The sequence below is a fragment of the Pinus tabuliformis genome, chromosome 5_2 (assembly GCF_031772625.1).
Source record: "Pinus tabuliformis cultivar Carrire ecotype Pingquan chromosome 5_2, CPIR1, whole genome shotgun sequence".
Lineage (NCBI taxonomy): Eukaryota > Viridiplantae > Streptophyta > Pinopsida > Pinales > Pinaceae > Pinus > Pinus tabuliformis.
The window spans coordinates 269,965,720-269,986,194 of record NC_142306.1 but is presented as its reverse complement, the minus strand read 5'-3'; the positions used below and the strand labels follow the sequence as shown (position 1 = coordinate 269,986,194).

The following is a 20,475-nucleotide window of genomic DNA, read 5'->3' as shown; positions in this document are numbered from 1 at the left end:
TATCATATGACAGTGATAAATAAATACAAGTTCATATTTGCTACTATTTCCAAGTATATCAAGGAAATCAAATGTGATGTGCCATTAGTCATAATTATGTTTAATGATGCTTCCAAAAAACAAGCTATATAGAACTAGGGGGTGCCATTGGATCAAGATAAGCAATTTCGAAAACAAAATTACAATCACATATTTTTGGAAGGCCAGAAAAAACATGTGTACGTCATTGTGAGCCTTGTAGCATTGTATTGATGGATATAAAAAGATGGCATGTTGGAAGCTCCACCCTCTTACCCATCTAAAAAATAAAAACAAAGAAGAAGTTTAAAGCAATTTAGAGGTGCAAAACTTACATTTATGGACCTAAAACCAACCCCATTATGCAAAATAAATAAATAAGCAATTGCAAGCATGAAAAATCAGCTATGGCTAAAGAAAAATCAGTCTTGTATGAGCAAGAAAAACCATGAACAAGCCAAAAAAAAACAGTGAAAAATAAATCAGCTAGTAATGACCAATATAAATCTGCCAATGAAGAACAAAAATCAAAAAAACCTTGATTAAATTTCAAAAATCATAAAAGGGAAAAGAAAAAGAATCAGGAAAGACAAATACTCATCTTACCAAAGGCTTGAATAATCAACTCTTCTTACTGAAGGCGTCGACTCTTGTTGATCACAATTTTGCAAAAAAAATGATTTCCAAATCATTGGTGCAACAACTTGGCTTGGAGACTCATGCCTATCCTCGAGCACACACCTTGGATTGGTTGATCAAAGACACCAATATGCAAGTGACAAAAATGTGAGTTCAGATTTGTGCCATTAGTCATAATTCTTCTCCAAGGAATTTAGATGATACTTCCATGAAAAAGTATATGGAGATGACAAATAAGCAAAACATATGAAGCAATTTTGAGAGGCAAGAAAATGCATTTGCAACATCTCATGCATGTAGAGACCCAAAACATCATTACAAGCACTGCATCATCAACGAACTCAGAAAGGGGAAAATAAAAACAAAGATGTGAAGCCAGGAATGACCGCTCAAGTTGGAGGTGAAGCAATTGAATGCAATTTAGAGGTGTAAAATTGGCATGCCCAGCCCGAAAATCAAAGCTAAATATGCAAATTAATGGTTGCAAGTATTAAAAATCAGTCATGTATGTGCAAGAGGATCTATCCACAAGCAAAATAAAATCAGTCTTGAAAGAGAAAAACAAATCATCTAGCAATGAGCAAGAGAAATCTGCCCAATGGTGAACAAAAATCAGCCTTACAGATGGAAAAAGAAGGGAAGAAAAAAATTGAAGAGGAAAGAGAAACACTTTTCCTACCAAAGATTCAGATCACAAATAATATGTCGATCTTTTCCCACTATCCAAATGGTGCAACTTGGAGTCTCATGCCCATTCTCAAACATATCCATTGGATTCGAAAATCAAAGACACCAATATGCAAGTGACAAAGAAATACATGTTTATATTTAATACTACTCAAGTATACTGATGAAATTGAATGTCAGGTTGTGTCATTAGGTGCCAATCAAGCCAGAAGGTTGGTAAATATGAGTAAAAAGTTCTTTTAATGGTGTTAAGATCCAAACAAGGAGGAAGCATCAAAGGAAAATTGTTGAAAGGACATGAGCATAGATCAAGATGATTCAAGATATGTTAGTGGCAATGGATAGATTCAATAAGTGTTTGCTCTTACTCATTGTAAGAAGAGCATCAAAGCCCAAAAGACAACTGAAAATTTCCTTGAGAAGGTGTGGATACAAATCCACTCATTCCATACCCAAGTAAATGGATACACAAAAATTGTAAACACAATACTCGTTCATTTATTGAGGGGATATAATCACAAGCATCCCAAAACATGGGATGAAAGCTTACATTCAACATGAATACAATAGGGCAGTTCAATCATCTACTCACATGAGACCATTTGAAGTTTGTTGTCAATTCCTTCCACAATCACCAATTGACATGGCAAGACAAGCAAATTAAAGTTACAAATATATGAAATTATCTCTCACAATGAAAATGATATATTGGGCAACGCTTTTCAGTGAAAAGAAATTCAAAAGTATAAATTTAACGTAGAAATCACAAAGACGAAATTCATAAACTGAAGAAATACAAGTAAATTTAGTATATTCATAAATTGGAAAAATACAATATTAATTACTACGCTCATTATTGATATTCTTGCATAATGAAGATAAAGATTATCGTGAATTGGGTGATCACTAAGACCATAATTAGAGAGAGAAGAGTTATAACTTGAGAGATTGTGATCCTTAGGATGGTTGAGTAATTATGCAATTTTATAGCATTAGCTCTTCTCATTGTTCTGTTTAAATATAAACTTCTTGAGCTAATATGGCCTCCACTAAAATATACATCGCTCACTCTAACCAAAGATTTATTCCTAGATTTCTTCCTATTTTAGTTCAATGACTCAATACTCAACGGTCAACCCATATGCATGAAATTGCATGAAATCATGTTTGAGGCCCACGAACTATTGATTTTTCAATTGAAAAAATTGCCCACCTACCTTGCCTAGTATAGGTGGATTTTCCATGCCTTTTGATGAAGTTATGGCTTGCCCTAGAGCAGATAGCATCCCCTCTAATGGAATTTATCTACCATTAGTCGTAGTGATTTTCCCACCCTCTGCCTCAATATGAGGCAATGTTAGCAAAACCAAACAGTTCACCAAACAATAGACCCCCCAAGCAGTCAAAATTGGACCGAACCAATAAAAAACCAAACCAAAAATCCAGTTGGCCAAAGAATATATAAAATATTTAAAATTTAAAGAAAAATGTATATATTCATGTGCATCCATATGAATCCAAACCATTTATACACAAATATGCAAAAGTTTTCAATTATATAAGGGTGCATATAACCAAAATAATATCGAGTGTCATCCATCTCTAAACCAAAAATGATGGCCTCTAGCATCCAAAAAAAGACATGCCACAACAAATACCGACATATCATCAAAATCGAACAAAGCTTAAATGAACCTAAAACATTGAAAATGGGCAATGTGGACATTCACTAATCAATAATAGTGGGATATTAAAACTAAAATTGTAACCACTATCTAACATTGTCTTCTTTCACACATGTCATCGTTTATCCCAACATCTATTTTCGCTCTCAAATCATGGATCATCGTAGATGTGACCATTTATGACCTAGGTCAACCAAGAGGTGGCTTTGCCTTCCCAAACCTCTTCCACCCCAAAGCTCCTAGGCAATGGAAATAGATGTAGCTCATACAAGTATTTCCAAGAGAGTATCTACTTATGCAAATCTTCATTAAATGTATCCTATGCTTTCTAAATGTTCACTTTATTAATTAACAAAGTGAACATTTTTTAATTCAAGTGACTTTTAATTAATAAAGTGACTAAAGTGGGTCACTTAATGATTTAATTAAAAGAGAGTCATTGATTTCACGATTAGATCTTAACCATTGAAGATTAGGTTTTTGGCTTATGCCAAAGTCATAAGAGAAAAGTTATAAAAGAAAGAGGGGCAAACGACAAAGACACACAAAGAGCATTCATTTCACAAGTCACATGAGTGAAGAAAAAAATCAAAGGTCTGATTTTCAGCCATTAGCAAGGAGTTTTAGCAGTAGTTCAGCAAAAAGAAGACATCCAATCAGTAGCAAGGAGAATTGCAGTCGTACAACCCAGCAAAGGAGGACGTACAGTCATTTGTACGGATTCGTACAGTAATACGGATTGCAGAGTAGGCCGAACAAATTGCAGCGCAGACCACGCATTTCGTGTAGATATGCCTTGATTTTGTGCAAACTGAAATTTTTCCAGGTTTATTATTTGTTTGTTAATTTCTCAGAGCTATTTTCCATGTAAGGGAGCTCTTGTAAAAGTTCTAAAGATATTTTGAATGATGAACAGGTCCAGAAGAGCAGAAATAATTGTGCACTATGTGATTGATTTTCTTGTTTTCAATGATGAACTAATCTAGAAGAGCAAAAATAATTGTGCATTGTGTGTGATTGCGTTTCTCATTTTCTGCTAAATACAAGAGTTAATAATTCCAACTAGATCTTATCTATTTTCTTAGATAGTTGATTTTAGGATAATTTAACTTGGTGTCAGAGATTTTGTTCTGAGAGAAAAGTAGATCTATTATTTTCCAAGTTACTTCAACAAGTTTGAAAGACAAAGCTCAAGACAGCCATGTTTGTAAGCAATGTGAAAGTTGAGGATCGACTTGATGGGGTTTCAAATTTCTTACCATGGAAGGCAAGAATCTCAAAGATCTTGAAGAGCAATACTTGTGGGAAGTCGTGTATGACCCTCCTGCTCAAACATAGACCTTAGGGAGAATGCAGACACCAACAGTAGTAGACCCTATAGTGTAGGTAGCATGGGATAAGGACATAAAGGAAAAGAGGTTGATCCTTTACGTTATTAAGGATCATCTAATTCCACATGTTGCAAAAAGACCAAATATAAGGAGATATTTGATGTCGTAGTATTACTTTTTCAAAGTGATAACATGAGTCAAAAAATGGTTCTCAAAACTAAGCTCAGAGTGCAAAATGAACCCCTCCAACAATGTGACCAACTGCCTTATGAGAATCACACAAATCCATGACCAGCTTGCAGTTATTGGAGAGGATGTACTAGATACAGAGCTAGTGAATGTTGCTCTGAATGGGTTCACCAAGGCTCGGGAACCATTCATCATGGGCATTTGTGCCCAAAAGTATCTTCCCAAGTGGGAGAGACTTTGGGATGACTACATCCAAGAGGATACTCGTAAAGAGTCCAGGAACAACAAGCGGAGAGGAGCAACAAATGAAAACTTGGTCCTGGTCAGTGAGATGAAGAAGACCAAAGGGAAAATTTTCATCAAAAAGGGTGACAATTGTTGAAGAATGTGACTAGTGCCAGTATTCATAATTGTATTTCATTCATGATGCATTGTATTTGTCAAAAGAAAGAAAAAGAAATTTTATTATAAATAAAATTGACTTATTAAAGCATGGGTTTCATGCTTGGGTCAATTATTTATAGGTCAAAGCCTCAATTGCAGGCTTCTAGGGTTTATGTCAAATGTCCTTGTCCATGTCACATTGTAAAAGACCCTTCTTGGGATTTATTTGTTAAGAAAGAAATTTATTTTATGTAAAATTAGGTCTCCTAGGCCTCCTCCACCAAGTCGTCCTCAAAGAAGGACAAGTCAGCCTAACTGAGGAGCAGAAACTCTTATATAAAGGCAGCAACCCGAAGTCACTCATCAAGTTTGATCTGCAACTTCTGGGGCCAGAAAAAGTGTGAAATTCAAGGAAGAAGAGGAAAGGGCTAGCGATGGAGAAGGAGGTCTCTATCAAGCACAAGAGGTTACAATTCTCACTCTCTCTCACGTGTGAAGTTGCTAGGCTGCTGGAGGGGTCGAAATTGTAGTACTAAAGTTGGGCCGAAATTCTATGTTGCTGGGGACCGAAATCTCTAGGTTGTTGCTGGGCTAAAGTTGTTGGACAAGAAGAGACTACTAAAGGTTGTTGAATTTAATTGGAAGGCTAACTTGGTGGAGGAGAAAGGTCTGTTGGTCTTAGGTCTTGGTCTATCTCATTTTGAATGCATTGAAGGAAGAGTTTTTTACTGGGTTTTCCCCTATAGAGGGGTTTTAGCCCTGGCAAAGTGCCTACATCTAGTGTACTTTATCTTCGTGCTTTGCTTTTGGTAATTGCTTGATGAAACTAAGATAAAAGAAGAACATAAGAAAGATGATAAGAACTCAAAGATATCACAAGTAATTATCAACAAGAGAAAAGCTTTTTGCCTTTCCGATTTTCTAACAACAATGAGGGAGAGGAACAACATTCCAGGCAGAAGAGAAATATGACCAAGATCAAATGTTATATTTGTTATAAGAATGGCCATTTTGCTTCTCAATGTCCACATATGAAGAAGGGCAAAGGGAAGTCACAGAAAGTTGCAGCAACAATAGAGAAACGGTTGAGCGAACTTGCTTCCATGTTCGAGAGTGACTTTTTCACGCATGTCTTACCTTTCTACCAGCGTTATTGCTAGAAGCGTCTGGTACTTGGACAATGGTGCCTACTGCCTCAAAGGCTAGAGAGATATTTAGTAGATTTGCATAAGACGACTCAGAGACATATTGAGCTTGGCAATGATGCCAAGTATGCAGTGAGGGGGCAAGGGATAGTTTAGTTCCAGCTTGAGTCAGGAGGGTCCTTTCATGCACAGGAGGTACTCTATCTACTTGACCTAAAGAATAACCTTTTGTCCATCTCAATCATGGAGTACAAAGGTTATGAGGTCAACTTCCGGAGGAGGCAAGTGTTCATTTTCCTAAAGGGAGCCAATCCAAATTCCAAAGACTGCAACAAGGGTTAGAATCTAAGAGAGAAACCAATGACATCATCTACGAGCTTTGTCATAGGACGATGGGGCATCTCCATCACAGGGCTCTACCATTACTGAGATGGATAGGACATCTCAAGATATTTGGTTGTCCAGTCTACATCCACATAACTATGGAAAAGAGGGAAAATTTGCAGCCCTCCAGTGAGAGGAACATCCCCGTGGGATACAACAAGAATTCCAAGGCTTATATCACGAGAAGACAGTGTTGAGTTGAGATGTCGAGTTTGAGGAGAACTTGGCATCTAAGAAATCTCAAGACCTACCAACAATTGCAGAGGGGCCTCAAGAGGAGGAACCAAAGGAGAAGCTGAGAGCAGAGACTTCCAGTAGCAGAGATAGCCAACCTTCAATATAGGAGGAGCAGTCAACTCCTTCAACATCAATCAAGAAGCCGAGAGCAGAGACTTCCAGTAGCAGAGATAGCCAACCTTCAATGTAGGAGGAGCAGTCAACTCCTTCAACATCAGTCAAGAGGCTCAAGTGGGCAAAGAAGACCTTACGGGATGCTTGAAAGAATGTCAACCCTTGCAAGACCAATTTCAAGGAGAGCAGACCTCTGCAGAAGTTTCTGATGTACATGGCTTTGATTACCAACATCATAAACTTAGAGCCTTCTAGCTTTAAGGAAGCATCCAACCAACAGGTGTGGAGAGATGGCATGGTGGAGGAGCACAACTCCATCATGAAGAATGATGTCTGGGAGATTGTATCAAGACCAAATGGGAAGTCAATTGTGACTTAAAGTATGCAGCAGATGGCAATGTGGAAAAATACAAAGCTAGGTTTGTTGCTCGTGGATTCTCTTAAAAAGAGGGAGTAGACTACGACGAGACTTTTGCTCCCATAGTCAGATACTCCTCTATTCGAGCAGTTCTTTTGACAACTTTTGAGATGGGATGGAACATCCACCAGATGGATGTGAAGTAGTCTACATTGAGCAACCACAAGGGTTTGAGGTCCATATAGAAATAACTCAAAATTTGCAGCTACTAATGAATTTAAACTGAAAACAATAAACACAAATTTCTTCTACTCAATATGCGGAAGGGAAAACATACAATAGAAACACATGCAATCAACCATAATGAACACAGTTTTTACTGGGGAACCCAACAGGAAAAACCCTTCCTCTATTTGTATTATATCAGAGGAGAAAAATTGATCTATTATTATGACAACTTCAATCTTGAAGCACAACCTGCACTGCAATACTGATCTCCTCCCCCTGAGACTGCTTTGCAAAATACTTAGCCAATTATTGGCCTCCTTCTCCTCCTATTTCCTTGCACAATTCCTAAGGAAATTAGTTCCTAGAGAATAGGAGAAGCCCCTATTTGCTTGCGCAATTCCCAAGAGAATAGTCTCACCTGCTACATGAAAACACTATACACTCACTAGTATACAATAATGATTACATTGATGTATTTTTCCTCCACTCAACTAGAAATTCGAATTCCATGCATGACTAGGCCAATTTTTAGTAAATTGACTAGTTAACTGAGAGATCAGTGAATTAACAACAGTTACAACAACTCAACTAAACTCCTACTGACTCTATTTATGACTGAAGCTTAGATAACTAAGTTTAACTAACAATAACTCCACTAGATTGCTAGATCTTAACAATCAACCCATGCACAACTCTACTTCTTGCCCACAAACTCGAATTGATTGACTTAACTAAGTGACAATGCCATGTCACTCCTGCTAATTGTAACTCAAGTCATCCTGTTGATGTGGAAATTCGTATTTCTCCATTTCTCCAATCCTACTCCTCGTGAGGAATGTATTGTAACACAAACAACACTCCCTCTCACTATTGTTGTTGCTATTGCAACAACTGCAATTGAAAAGCATCTGGAATATTGAATCAATTGTGTCTCTGAGTTGCAATTGTCTCTGGAGTCTCTGGCTGCTACTAGCCGCTACAACTGTCACCCAAGATCTGACTACAACAACTAACACTTATCTTTCTGCCACTGAATACTGTAGGCCCATGTAGCAAGGGTAATGATCCATGAGAATAGTATACTGCAAGTGTTGTTGCTCTCCTATGGACCCTACCCAAATCTTTGCAACTCAAGGACTAAGGCTCTACATCGCCCAACCTCAAGCTTGGAGGTATAGCTGCATGCAACACGAAATCTACCTCTAGCTTGTAGATATTTTTAACTCGAACACCAATTTGTTTTACTTGTCCAGTAGCAACATGCTTCAGATAAGCTTTCCCCCTACTAAACACCACATCATATCCTTTGTCCTCAAGTACATCTATAAAAACTATATTTTTCTTCATGTCAGGCACATACATTACATTCTTGATGTGAAGATGAGAGCCTGACTCCCTCTTAAAGGTGATAGTGTCAATCCCTTTGGTACTATATCTCCCATCATCTCCAAGCTCTATGTGTAATTGTAGGTCTTTCTCCTCTAGGTGCTGAAGAACTCCTTATTTCCTGTCATATGATATGAAGCAACAAAGTCTAGGTACTTCCTCTTATTGTGCATCCCATGCAAGCACTGAGGGTGAAATCCAACTCGAGTTGTGATGTAAGAGCATCTACTCCTATTGTTGTTGCAAGTTCCTTACTGGATTTCTTATGTGGACACTTGATTGCATATTGTCCATACTCATGGTAGTGAGACCATTTAATTTGACTGAGGTCTTTCTTCTTGCCATGGTTCTAGTTGGATTCTGCCTCGCCTTGGGCCTTCTTGCCTTTGGCATTCTTTCCTTTGCCTGTAGGAATTTACAGGGTAAGTTCCTTAGATAGAACACCAAAGGACACCGCTCACAAATAGATTACAGATCAGTACACCAGTGTTCTTAACGTGGTTAAAACCCTCAAAGAGGGAAACAGTCCACAACCTGAGCCAACGCGGCCACTTCAAGGAATTTATTAATGTAAAAGAAAGAAAATTTACATAAACTTCCCTCATGAACGGTCACCTTACAAACGACCCTCCATGCTCTTTAAATAGAGATCATAGACCAATCGGGTGTTAAGCCACAGATCAAGTGTCGGTAATACCGAGTAGAGAATGAACCGTCAGATTGTAAGTTACAAAAAGTACATACTAAAGAAACACACTTTACCTAACTATATGCTAGACCAAGTTATACTTAATTATTTCCTATGTGTCGGAATATCCTAACATCCCCCCTTAAGAACAACTTGGGATAGGATTAAAGGATGTACAAAGATGACAAAATAGGAGAAGGAAGGAGGCATTAGAGCCTATCCCCCCTTAGTGACAACTTCCTAAATTCCAACCATAAATCGAAGTTTAGTAAACTTTGTCTCTGTGAGAGCCTTTGTAAAGATGTTTGCAACTTGATCATCGATTGAACAATATTGCACTTCAAGAACACGGTCATGAATGAGCTTTCTAATGAAGTGCATGTGTAGTTCAATGTGTTTGTTGCGTTGAAGTTGGACTGGATCTTTGCATAGTTGAATGGCACTTTGATTATCACACCAAAGTGTAGTGGGATGTTGCTGTTGAAAACCAAACTCTGACAAGATCTGACGAAGCCACAGGGCTTCCTCACTAGCCTCAACGACACCATGATACTTTGCTTCTGCTGAAGAAAGAGAAATGGCACTATGTTTCTTGCAAGCCCATGGAATAGATCCAGAACCAAGAGTAAAGACATAACCTGCAGTAGACTTCTGATCATCAGGGTCAACAGCCCAACCAGAATCAGTGATACCAACCAACAGAGGAGATTCTTCTGCATTGTAATGAATCCCAAACTGAACTGTACCTCGAACATAACGAAGTATTCTTTTAGTTGCTTTCCAATGACTTTCATGTGGGTTTTGCATAAACCGAGCAACAAGGCCAACAACAAAGGAAAGGTCAGGACAGGTATGGGTCAGATACAAAAGTTTTCCAACAAGCTCATGGTATAAGGTAGCATCTTCTTCAGGGGAAGTACAAGTGACTGAAAGTTTGGCTCCAGACTGAAAGGGAGAAGGGGTTGGCTTACAGTCTTCCATGTGAAAGTGGCGTAGAAGATCACAGGCATACTTGGACTGGGAAAGGGAAATACCTTCTTTGGATTGCAAGACTTGAAGACCCGGAAAATAATGCAAGTGTCCTAAGTTTGTCATTTCAAATTGCTTATTAAGGTTGGACTTCACATGGTTTATAAGGTTGGGATCACTACCAGTAAGGATAAGATCATCAACATAAAGAACAAGAATGATAAGAGACTTACCCACTTTCTTGGTGTAGACAGTATTGTCAGAATGACACCTAGAAAAGCCAGTATCTAAAAGAAATCTATCCATTTTGGCATACCAAGTCTGAGGGGCTTGCTTGAGACCATAAAGGGATTTCTTAAACCGACATACAAGGTTGGAGTTTGTTTGTATAAAGCCAGGAGGTTGTTCCATATAGATTTCTTCATGCAAGTCCCCATGCAAGAAGGCGGATTTAACATCCATCTGATGGACTTCCTAGTTGAAAGAGGCAGCAAGGGAAAGAACAAAGCAGATAGAGTTCAATTTGGCAACAGGGGAGAAGGTTTCAGTATAGTCAATGCCTTCAACTTGTGAAAAACCCTTAGGAACAAGACGAGTTTTATGTTTATCAACTTTTCCATCTGGTCCAAACTTGGTTTTGTAAACCCATTTGCATCTAACAAGTTTTTGTCCCTTTGGAAGAGGAACAAGATCCCATGTATCATTTTCCAATAATGAACGATATTCTTCATTCATAGTTGCATCCCAATCTGGATGGACTGAAGCTTCTACAAAGGTGTCAGGATCATAATTCGCTAAAGCTTGAGCCAGTAAAGAAGAGGCTCTATCAAGCTGAGAATGTGTACGACGTTGATCTGTAGGATCACCTGCAAGAGCACTTGTTGCATTCCCGAGTAGCGCGGACCCATTTTGGAAGTTGAGGAGCTGAAGGAGGATCACGAGAAGGTGGGGGCAGATTGTCATCCTCGCTATCATCATCTGAAGAAGGAATATTTTCAGAAGTAGAAGGGATAGAGAGAGGTGGCACATCCGCCAAACTAGGCTCGTAGGCCGATATATTTTCAGCAAACTTTACATCTCTTCTAATGATAACGTTTTTGGATTTAGGTTGAAGAAGTCTATATCCTTGACATCTTCAAAATATCCAACAAAAATACATTTCTCACTCTTAGGTTCTAAGGCTTTATGTTTCTCATCTGGAATATGGGCCCATGCTTGACTTCCAAAAATGCGAAAGTGACTTACATCTGGTTTAATTGAGCTCCATGCTTCTTCTGGAGTGATATTCTTTAAAACCTTAGTAAGAGTGTGATTTACTATGTAATTTGCACAGTTAATTGCTTCTGCCCAAAAATTAAGACTAAATCCTTTGGATTGAAGCAATGTGGAAAAATTCTAAGTCGGGATTAATTCGGCAAGGGTCCAAAAGTTGAAAAACTCGTTAAAGTCGGAGTTTTTTGAAAAAGTCGGCAAAATTAAAATAACACAAAATTATTCATTTTTTTTTAACATCTAGAGTCGAAGTGATAGTTTAGAGGTGTTTTCAGTGTTTTACTACAATGTCATTCTTTACATGTGAATTCGATCACTAAAAGCATGTTACACTCTTGCAGTCTGCATTCTAAGTGCATTTTATCACCAATGTTTTTCAACATTATCCACAAAAAATATGATCATAACAGTGTTGATTCTTGGGAATGTTCTTCAGCTATTTACACTTCCTTGCTTGCTAGTCTGGATACTCCTTGTCCTCTTGCTCTTATGTCTCACAATCATGCTCGTCAAGGTAGGTATGCACTTCTTTTTCATAGTCTTCTCAGTTTCTCATAGCAGCCTTCTCACAGCTTAGCCTCTGGCTAATGTCTCTTCTCTGTATTTTTTTGCACATCTCATATAGATCCCTATTCTTTTGCAGACATAACATCCAGCAAGAGCAAACCAATAATAGCCGTATATGTTTCAACATTCAACAGAATATAGCAACTAAGCAATTAATTTTCTCAGTAACACCAACCAACTATAATGCTCAAAATTAAGATTCAACAACAAAACAAATTGCACAGCACAACGTTATCATCAAATTTCTAGGGTTATGTTTGAACATTCCACTCTCTGCCTTAAGATTAAACAACAGAAAATTATATCATTTTCACCATTGCGGCCTCTTTATCCGTGGCCTAGGAGGGAGGCCGACTTTTTGGGTCGACTCCAGATTAAATCGGGAGTATAACGATTAAATCGCGATTTTTTCCTTTCTGAAAAAGTCGCCAAAAAGTCGGGGGATTAAATCGTTTAGTTTAAAAAATCGCATTTTTAGGATTAAATCGCGATTTTTTGCAGACTTTTTCCACACTGGATTGAAGCATACAATTAGCCATTTCCTTTAAGGTGTGATTCTTTCTTTCAGCTACACCATTTTGCTATGGAGTATAAGGAACACTATGTTGCAATTGAATTATATGCTCAATGCAAAAGTTGATGAATTTGTTGTTAACATATTCTCTACCATTATCAGATCTTAACTTAAGAATTTGATGTCCAAATTGTTTCTCAACAAAGGCCTTAAAGGCCAAGAACATGTTAAAGACTTCACTCTTGAGTTTTAGGAAGTATACCCAAGTGTACCTGGAAAAATCATCAATGAAAGTTACGAAATACTTGTAGCCAAAGAATGAAACAACTGGAAGTGGACCCATAAATCACTATGCACAAGCTGTAAGGGGGCTGAGGTGTGCCAAGAGGCATGTTTTTCAAAACTATCCGAATGATGTTTTCCGAGTACACATCCGAAACAAACACCATCTCTGCAAGATACCATAGGAAGACCTGTCACCATATTTTCTTTACATAGATTTTGAAGGGAGCGATAGTTTAAGTGACCAAATCGCTCATGCCAAAGTTTGTTTGCTTCATCATTATGAGCAACAAATACCGAGGGAAGAGTTAATGACCCAAAGTTGTTAAACTTATACAACCTTGTAGAATCATCAACAATGCCAATAGCTAAAATCTGTCTAGGATCTCTTAGGTCCTTAATTACAACATCATGAGGTGAAAATTCAACATTTTACCTTCACCTAAATGAGTTATCTGATATACAAATAGAAGGTTGCAGGTTAAGGTAGGAACACATAATACATCATTAAATTAACCATTGTCTAGATGAATAGTTCCAGTCCCTACAACACTAAGAGATCTATCATCACCAACATATATATTTTTGGTGTTACAATCATTTAAAGAAGAAAACATGGCTTTGTTTTTTGCCATGTGATAAGAAGCTCCAGAATCAATGAGCCACTCACATGAGAATAAGAAGAAGAAGATACATTTAGTGCATAACCAGACCGAGATGCTTGACAACCACATGCAGAAAGTGTTATTCCTGAAGATGAAGATGAAGTTGAAGTTGAACACTACTCCAAATGGATGTTATGCTTCTTCATTGCTGCTTCCAAGGCTTCCATCTTCTTAAAGCATTTGGATTCTAAGTGGCCATCACAATTACAAAATTTGCAATGTCTATCAGTCTTCTTCCCTTTGTTTTTAGTTGTCTTATCATTTTGTTGAGTTAATTTTTCATTGTGAGACTGAAATTGCTTAGGACCCTTGTTTGGTTTCGGACCATTCTTTTTAGGATGTTGCTTCTTAGGATTCTTTAAACTTGGTTGTTGTTGGGCTGCTAAGGCTTTCTTAAAAGAGTTTCCAGTATTAAGAAGACCAAGATGTAAGAGTTTTTCGTGCTCTCTTATTAAAGAATCACAAAAGGCATCAACAGAGAGGGACTTGTAGTCTTGTCCTTGAGAAATAAAGGTTTCTCTAGTAGAATGGAAGGTGAAAACAAACACAAAGTAGGTTGGTCCTAACTTAGTAAGAATGGAATAGATAAGGCTACCATCTTCTTTCTTAACCTTAACACCTTCCAAGAGAAGTCTAAGGGTCTTGAACTTGGACAAAAAATCTTTAATGGAAGAAAAATTATTGAGGTCCAACATAAGCAACTCATTTTCGAGTTGATGGGCTCTAATTTCATTTTTAATTCCAAAAAATTTATTGAGTTGTTTCATTGCTTCATCGGGGGTATCAATTTCTAGGAAATGGAATCTAAGGTCTTCAAAATTAGACATCTCTATCAACCCACGTGCTTGATCTTGCTTATTTTCCCATTTGGCTTGTTTATCTTCATCTTTAGGTTTAGACTCTTGGCCTGAGCCTATTCTATAAAGACCTTTACTTCTAAGTAAATCCACAATGTAAGATAGCCATTGGAAGTAGTTGGTGTTGTCAAGAATAACTAGGCATGGACTTTCCATTTTAAAAGAAACTGAAGTTGTAGATGTTGAAACTAAGTGTTACAATGGAAAGATCTCGAAAAATTAGGCCGATTAAAAAAAATGGCTCTGAAAACGACTTTTGGATGAAGAAGTTATGGCTTTTTGAAGAAAAGTTGTTGAAGATGCCGACGAACCATGTAAATGTTGGAAAGTGAATGATAATGTTATATAAAAACAATCCCCCCCTTTCCAAATTTAATCTAATTAGCTCACTTACAAAAAAAAAAATTATGTGACCCACTTTTGTAAATAAGTGAAAGTCACTTTTACAATGGTACTTTATGAACTATCCACTAAATTGTAACTTAAATGAAATATAAAGTGAATTTAAAATTATAAATGAGTCACTTTTTATAATGGGTGAGAACACTTTTACATAAAGTAACTTTAAAACATAAGTAACATGTGATTTTTGAAAAAGTAACTCAACAAAAAGAAAGACTTGAACCCAAGACCTCTATTCTCATAGAATAACTTTAGACCAAGTGAGCTAGTTTAAAAGATTAGTAAATTTTGGAAAGGAGGAAGGGTTTTTTTTTTTTTTGCTCTCTGAAGCTTTGGAGTGTGTGCTTACTTGAAAAACCTCTTGTTGCCTACAAAACAAAACAAAAAACAACCACACAAACCAAACGAACAAGAAAAGTAATCCAAGTCTTACGGCTTAAAGTTAGATTTGGCCGGAAACTAAATATTTTCCTCAATGTTTCTGATCTTCGGAGATCACACTAAGTCGCAGTAGAAAAAAGCAAACGCATGAGAAAATCCTTTCTTTCTGTTTCTGGTTTGCCCAAATCGCAGAGTCGGGAGGCAAAGAGCATACGTAAAAATTAAAGGTATAGATCCGATAATAATGAAAAATTATAGAGGACTATAAACCGAAATAAATAGAGAGATAAATAACTATAACTGCAAATAAAGACTGTATACCTTCAAATCTTAAAAATGATATAGCTAGGGCTACCAGAAAACTTTTTGCATGAAATGAAAGGGGTTCCTCACTGGAACAAATGCTCCTAACACAATAAAGCAATGCTCTCGGCTTGAAAGCGGTTAGAAACAGTGAATCTAGGAAACGACAGTTGGATGCAATTGTATCGCCTTCATATTTGGATCACCAATGGATGCAGCCCTCAAATAGCTCTGATACCATGTAGGAATTTACAAGGTAAGTTCCTTAAATAGAAGACCAAAGGACACCGCTCACAAACAAATCAATACACCAGTGTTCTTGACATGGTTAAAACTCTCAAAGAGGGAAACAATCCACGACCTGAGCCAATGCGGCCACTTCAGGCAATTTATTAATGTAAAAGAAAGAAAATTTACATAAGCTTCTCTCATGAACGGTCACCTTACAAATTACCCTCCATGCTCTTTAAATAAAGATCATGGACCAATAAGATGTTAAGCCACAGATCAACTGTCAGTAATATCGAGGAGAGAATGAACCGTCGGATTGTAAGTTACAAAAAGTACATACTAAAGAAACACACTTTACCTAACTCTACACTATACCAAGTTATACTTAATTATTTCCTATGTGTCGGAATATCCTAACATTGCCAACTAGAGCACAGTCTTCTTCCTCATCAAATCTGGTTGAGACTCCATATCTAGTGTTTCTTCTAATCTCCTCCTGCACCAAGTCAGACCAAAGTATCTATGCCAGGACTTCAAAAGGCCAAGGAGTGTTAAGCTCACAAGCTCAGATGGTGGCACAGTATCTCCTACTCCAAGTTCATCTCTGACATGAGTGAATTTGGATAGGTACTGAACAATGGTTTCATTTTTCTGCATTCGAAAGTTCAAGAGCTTATCTTTCAATGCCAATTTCCTGGCATCACTGCTGCTTTCAAATAGGTTTGTAAGGGTCTTCCACATCGCATAAGTAGTCTGCTTGCCATGCAAACTAGAAACCACATGGTCTCTGACTCACTCAAGGATAATCATCCTGGGTTTAGTTGTACCTTTCTTCCACTGATCTAGTTGTTGTGCATCGGATGTTGATGGTTTTGCAATATCTTTGTATTCCAGTACTCCATTGTTATTTAGCACAACTTCCATTATGTCCTTCCGAACAATGAAATTCGAACGTCCCTCCAATGCATACTCAAGTTTCAATCCATTGGAAGGCATTGTTCCTACACTGAAGAAAATTCCTACACCACAAATCTGCTATTCAAAATTTCTCTGAGAGAAGATCAGGAAGTTGGTTTCTATGTAGTTTTCAAGGCTCTGACACCATGTAGAAATAACTCGAAATTTGTAGCTGCTAATGAATTCAAACTGAAAACAATAGACACAAATTTCTTCTACTCAATCTACGGAAGGGAAAACATACAATAAAAACACATGCAATCATTCAATCACAATCAACGCAGTTTTCACTTGGGAACCCAACTGGGAAAAAACCCTCCTCTATTTGTATTATATCAGATGAGAAAAATTGATCTATTACAATGACAGCTTCAATCCTGAAGCACAACCTGCACTGCAATACTATCTCCTCCTCTTGAGACTACTCTGCAAAATACTTAGCCAATTCTTGGCCCTCCTGCTCCTATTTCCTTATGCAATTCTTGAATAAATTAGCTCCTAAGGAATAGGAGAAGCCCCTATTTGCTTGCGCAATTCCCAAGAGAGGAGTGTCACTTGCTACATGCAAACATTGTACACTCATTAGTATACAATAATGATTACATCGATGCATGCATGACTGGGGTTATTTTCAGTAAATCGACTAGTTAACTGAGAGATCAGTGAGTTAACAACATTTACAACTACTCAATTCAACTCCTACTGACTCTATTTATGTTTAGAGCTCAAATAATTGAGTTTAACTAAACAATAACTCTACTAGATTGCTACATCTTAGAAATCACCCCATGCACACCTCTACTTCTTGCCCACAAACTCGAATTGACTGACTTAACTAAGTGACAATGCCATGTCACTCCTGCTAAATGCAACTCAAGTCATCCTGCCGATGTGGAAATTTGAATTTCTCCATTTGACTAAGGCACAAGTCAAATGAAGCCTTTTCTTGCTACAATTTAACAGTCCATGACAATGAGACACATGTACGCATGCTTAAGAAAGCCCTATATTGACTCAAACAGGAGCCCAAGGCCCGATGTGCTAGGATTGACAGTGCTTAGCAGGGCATAGGCTTCACCAAGAGCGAGGCAAATCCCAAGCTATACTTCTTGTTGGTTGGATATGAGCCCCTCATTTTGGTGTTGTATGTGGAAGATCTCATTCTAATAGATGCAAAGAGACTGATTGTAGGTTGCAAGCCAAACCTAGTGTTAGAATTTGAGATGAAGGATATCGGGTCGATGCATTACTTTCTAGCATTAAGGTTTGGTAGCAACTGAGCGAGATCTTTCTCGCACATGGGAAGTACACTCTAGAGATCCTAAAGAGATTCAAGATGGAGGACAAAAGACTAATGGGCACTCCGATGGTGACCAATTTCAAGAAGATTGATTCTTTAGTTTTAGAGTTGGCAGACTCCAAACAATATAGGCAATTGATTGGCTCATTGATGTATCTGGTCAACACTTGACCAAACATTAGTTTTTCTATTAACACCTTGACTCAATTCATGGTAAAGGCAAAGCACATGCTTAGATATTTAAATGGCACAGTAGGATATGAATTACAATACCTTGATGGAGATGGTGTGAGTTTGCAGTACTCAGATTCAAATAGGACAGGCAATGATACAGATCGAAAGAGCACCTCTAGGAGTTGCTTCAGTTTGGGGTTAGCCGCCATTTCCTGGTTCAACAAGAAGCATAACTCAATAGCACTGAGTTCATGTAAGGCAGAGTACAAGGCGACCAATCTAGCTAGTTATGAATCCATTTGGCTTCGCAAGCTACTCAAATGATTGTTTGGTAAGAAGCTTGAGCCAACAATGATCCACTACGATAACCAGAGTTGTATCAAGCTGTCAAAGAATCCAGTGTTTCATGACAGGTCGAAGCACATTGAGATCAAATACCACTTCATCAAAGACAGGGTGTTGAAGGGAGAAATCAAGCTCCAAAATATTTCTAATGAGGAGCAATTGGCAGAAATTTTCACCAAGCCCTTGTGAAGGGCAAGTTCGTCTGGTTTTGAGACAACTTTGGAGTGGTGGAGAATACCTTCCTCGCTAAGGAGTGTTAGTGTTTGTAGCACAAACAAGTATTTCCATGAGGGTGTCTAGTTATCGAAATCACCATTAAATGCAACCTATGTTTTTTTACAGAACTTCACTTTAATAATTAATTAAGTGAATGCTTTTTATTAAAGTGACTAAAGTGGGTCACTTAACGATTTAATTAAAAAAGAACCATTGATCCCATGGTTAGATCTTAACTGTTGAAGATTAGGATTTTGGCTCATGTTAAAGCTATAAAAGAAAAAGAGGGCAAAGGATTCACATGTCACGTGAGTGAAGAAAAAAATCAAAGATCTGATTTTCAGCCGTTGGCGAGAAGTTTCAACAGTAGTTCAGCAAGGAGAAGGCAATCAGACAGTAGCAAGGAGAAAAGCAGTCATACAGCCCAGCGGAGTAGGTCGTACAACCATCAATACAGATTTCGTACAATTGTACAAATTGCAAAGGGACCACACATTTGGTGCAGATATGCCTTGATTTTTGTGCAGACTGAAACTTTTCCAGGTTTGTTGTTCTTTTGTTAATTTATCAGAGCCATTTTCCCTATAAGGGGCTCTTGTAAGTTCTGAAGATATTTTGAATGGTGAACTGATCTAGAAGAGCAGAAATAATTGTGCATTGGGTGTGATAATGTGATTGCTTTTCTCGTTTTTCGCTGCATTCATAAGTTAATAATTCTAGCAAGTAACTAGATCTTACATGTTTGTTTGGATAGTTGGTTTTAAGATAATCTAATAATGAATCTAGATGAAGGTTTCTAGACAGAAATGTTTTCTAAAAATAAATGTAATAGAGCAACAAAATCCCTCACCCCAAAGACAACTACCAAGGTCATAGTCACCACTAAGTCATTTCTCAACGAAGGTTGCCAATGAAGCTTCATTTAGTGCCATGAATCAGGAAGGTAGTGGGTGCAAGTGATGCTCTCTAGCACTTAGAATAAGTCTAATAATGATGAACATAATATTATGCTTGACTAAGATACATCCATGATTGTGAATTTTCATAAGCATATTGAAAACAATGTTTCAATTATTAATGACAAGACATGCTTAAGGGAGCTTCTCAATTAGCCAAGCTCAGGTTTGGGCTCAGGATGGCAACAAGTGTTGAGAAATCTAGGGCATTCAAAGTTAACAATTTCTCTGCTCGATAATTGTTTGTGATGCACTTATACTTCTTTATCTTATAGTCTTTTCTTTGTTAGATTATTAATGTGGTCTTTCATCAAGACAATTACCAAAATGCATAATCAAAAGACAAGTGATACAGTATGTAGGCTTCTTCGGCCAGGGCCAAAACCTCTCACCTCTTGGGATGAAAACCCGATCAAAATTCTTCTTTTAGATCTTCAATTGTTAAATACCAAGACCATGACACAGACCCTTGACTCTAGTATCCTTCCAAGAACCTTGTCACCAACCTTGATGCTCTACCTCTTCATTCCTTTGCCTTTTCTTCTTGATCTTGAACTTCTTTCCTTGACTCCTTCCAAAGAAACTCGGTCTCTATCCTTCTTACTGCTCCT

General features: G+C 37.6%; 1 long non-coding RNA gene across 2 annotated transcripts in view; it reads right to left on the bottom strand.

Moving 5' to 3' along the window:
• Nucleotides 1-165: 165 nt before the first annotated feature.
• LOC149158561 (uncharacterized) overlaps nt 166-20,475 on the bottom strand; it is a 70,911-nt gene continuing 50,601 nt past the window's right edge. The window contains exons 3-4 of one of the 2 annotated variants that reach the window (XR_016262045.1): nt 625-759; nt 166-298 (exon numbers count right to left, since the gene is read on the bottom strand). This is a non-coding gene — a long non-coding RNA (uncharacterized LOC149158561). Of the gene's footprint in view, nt 299-624; nt 760-1,688; nt 1,967-20,475 lie in introns of those variants that run through there. The other variant, XR_016262044.1, reaches the window with a different exon arrangement.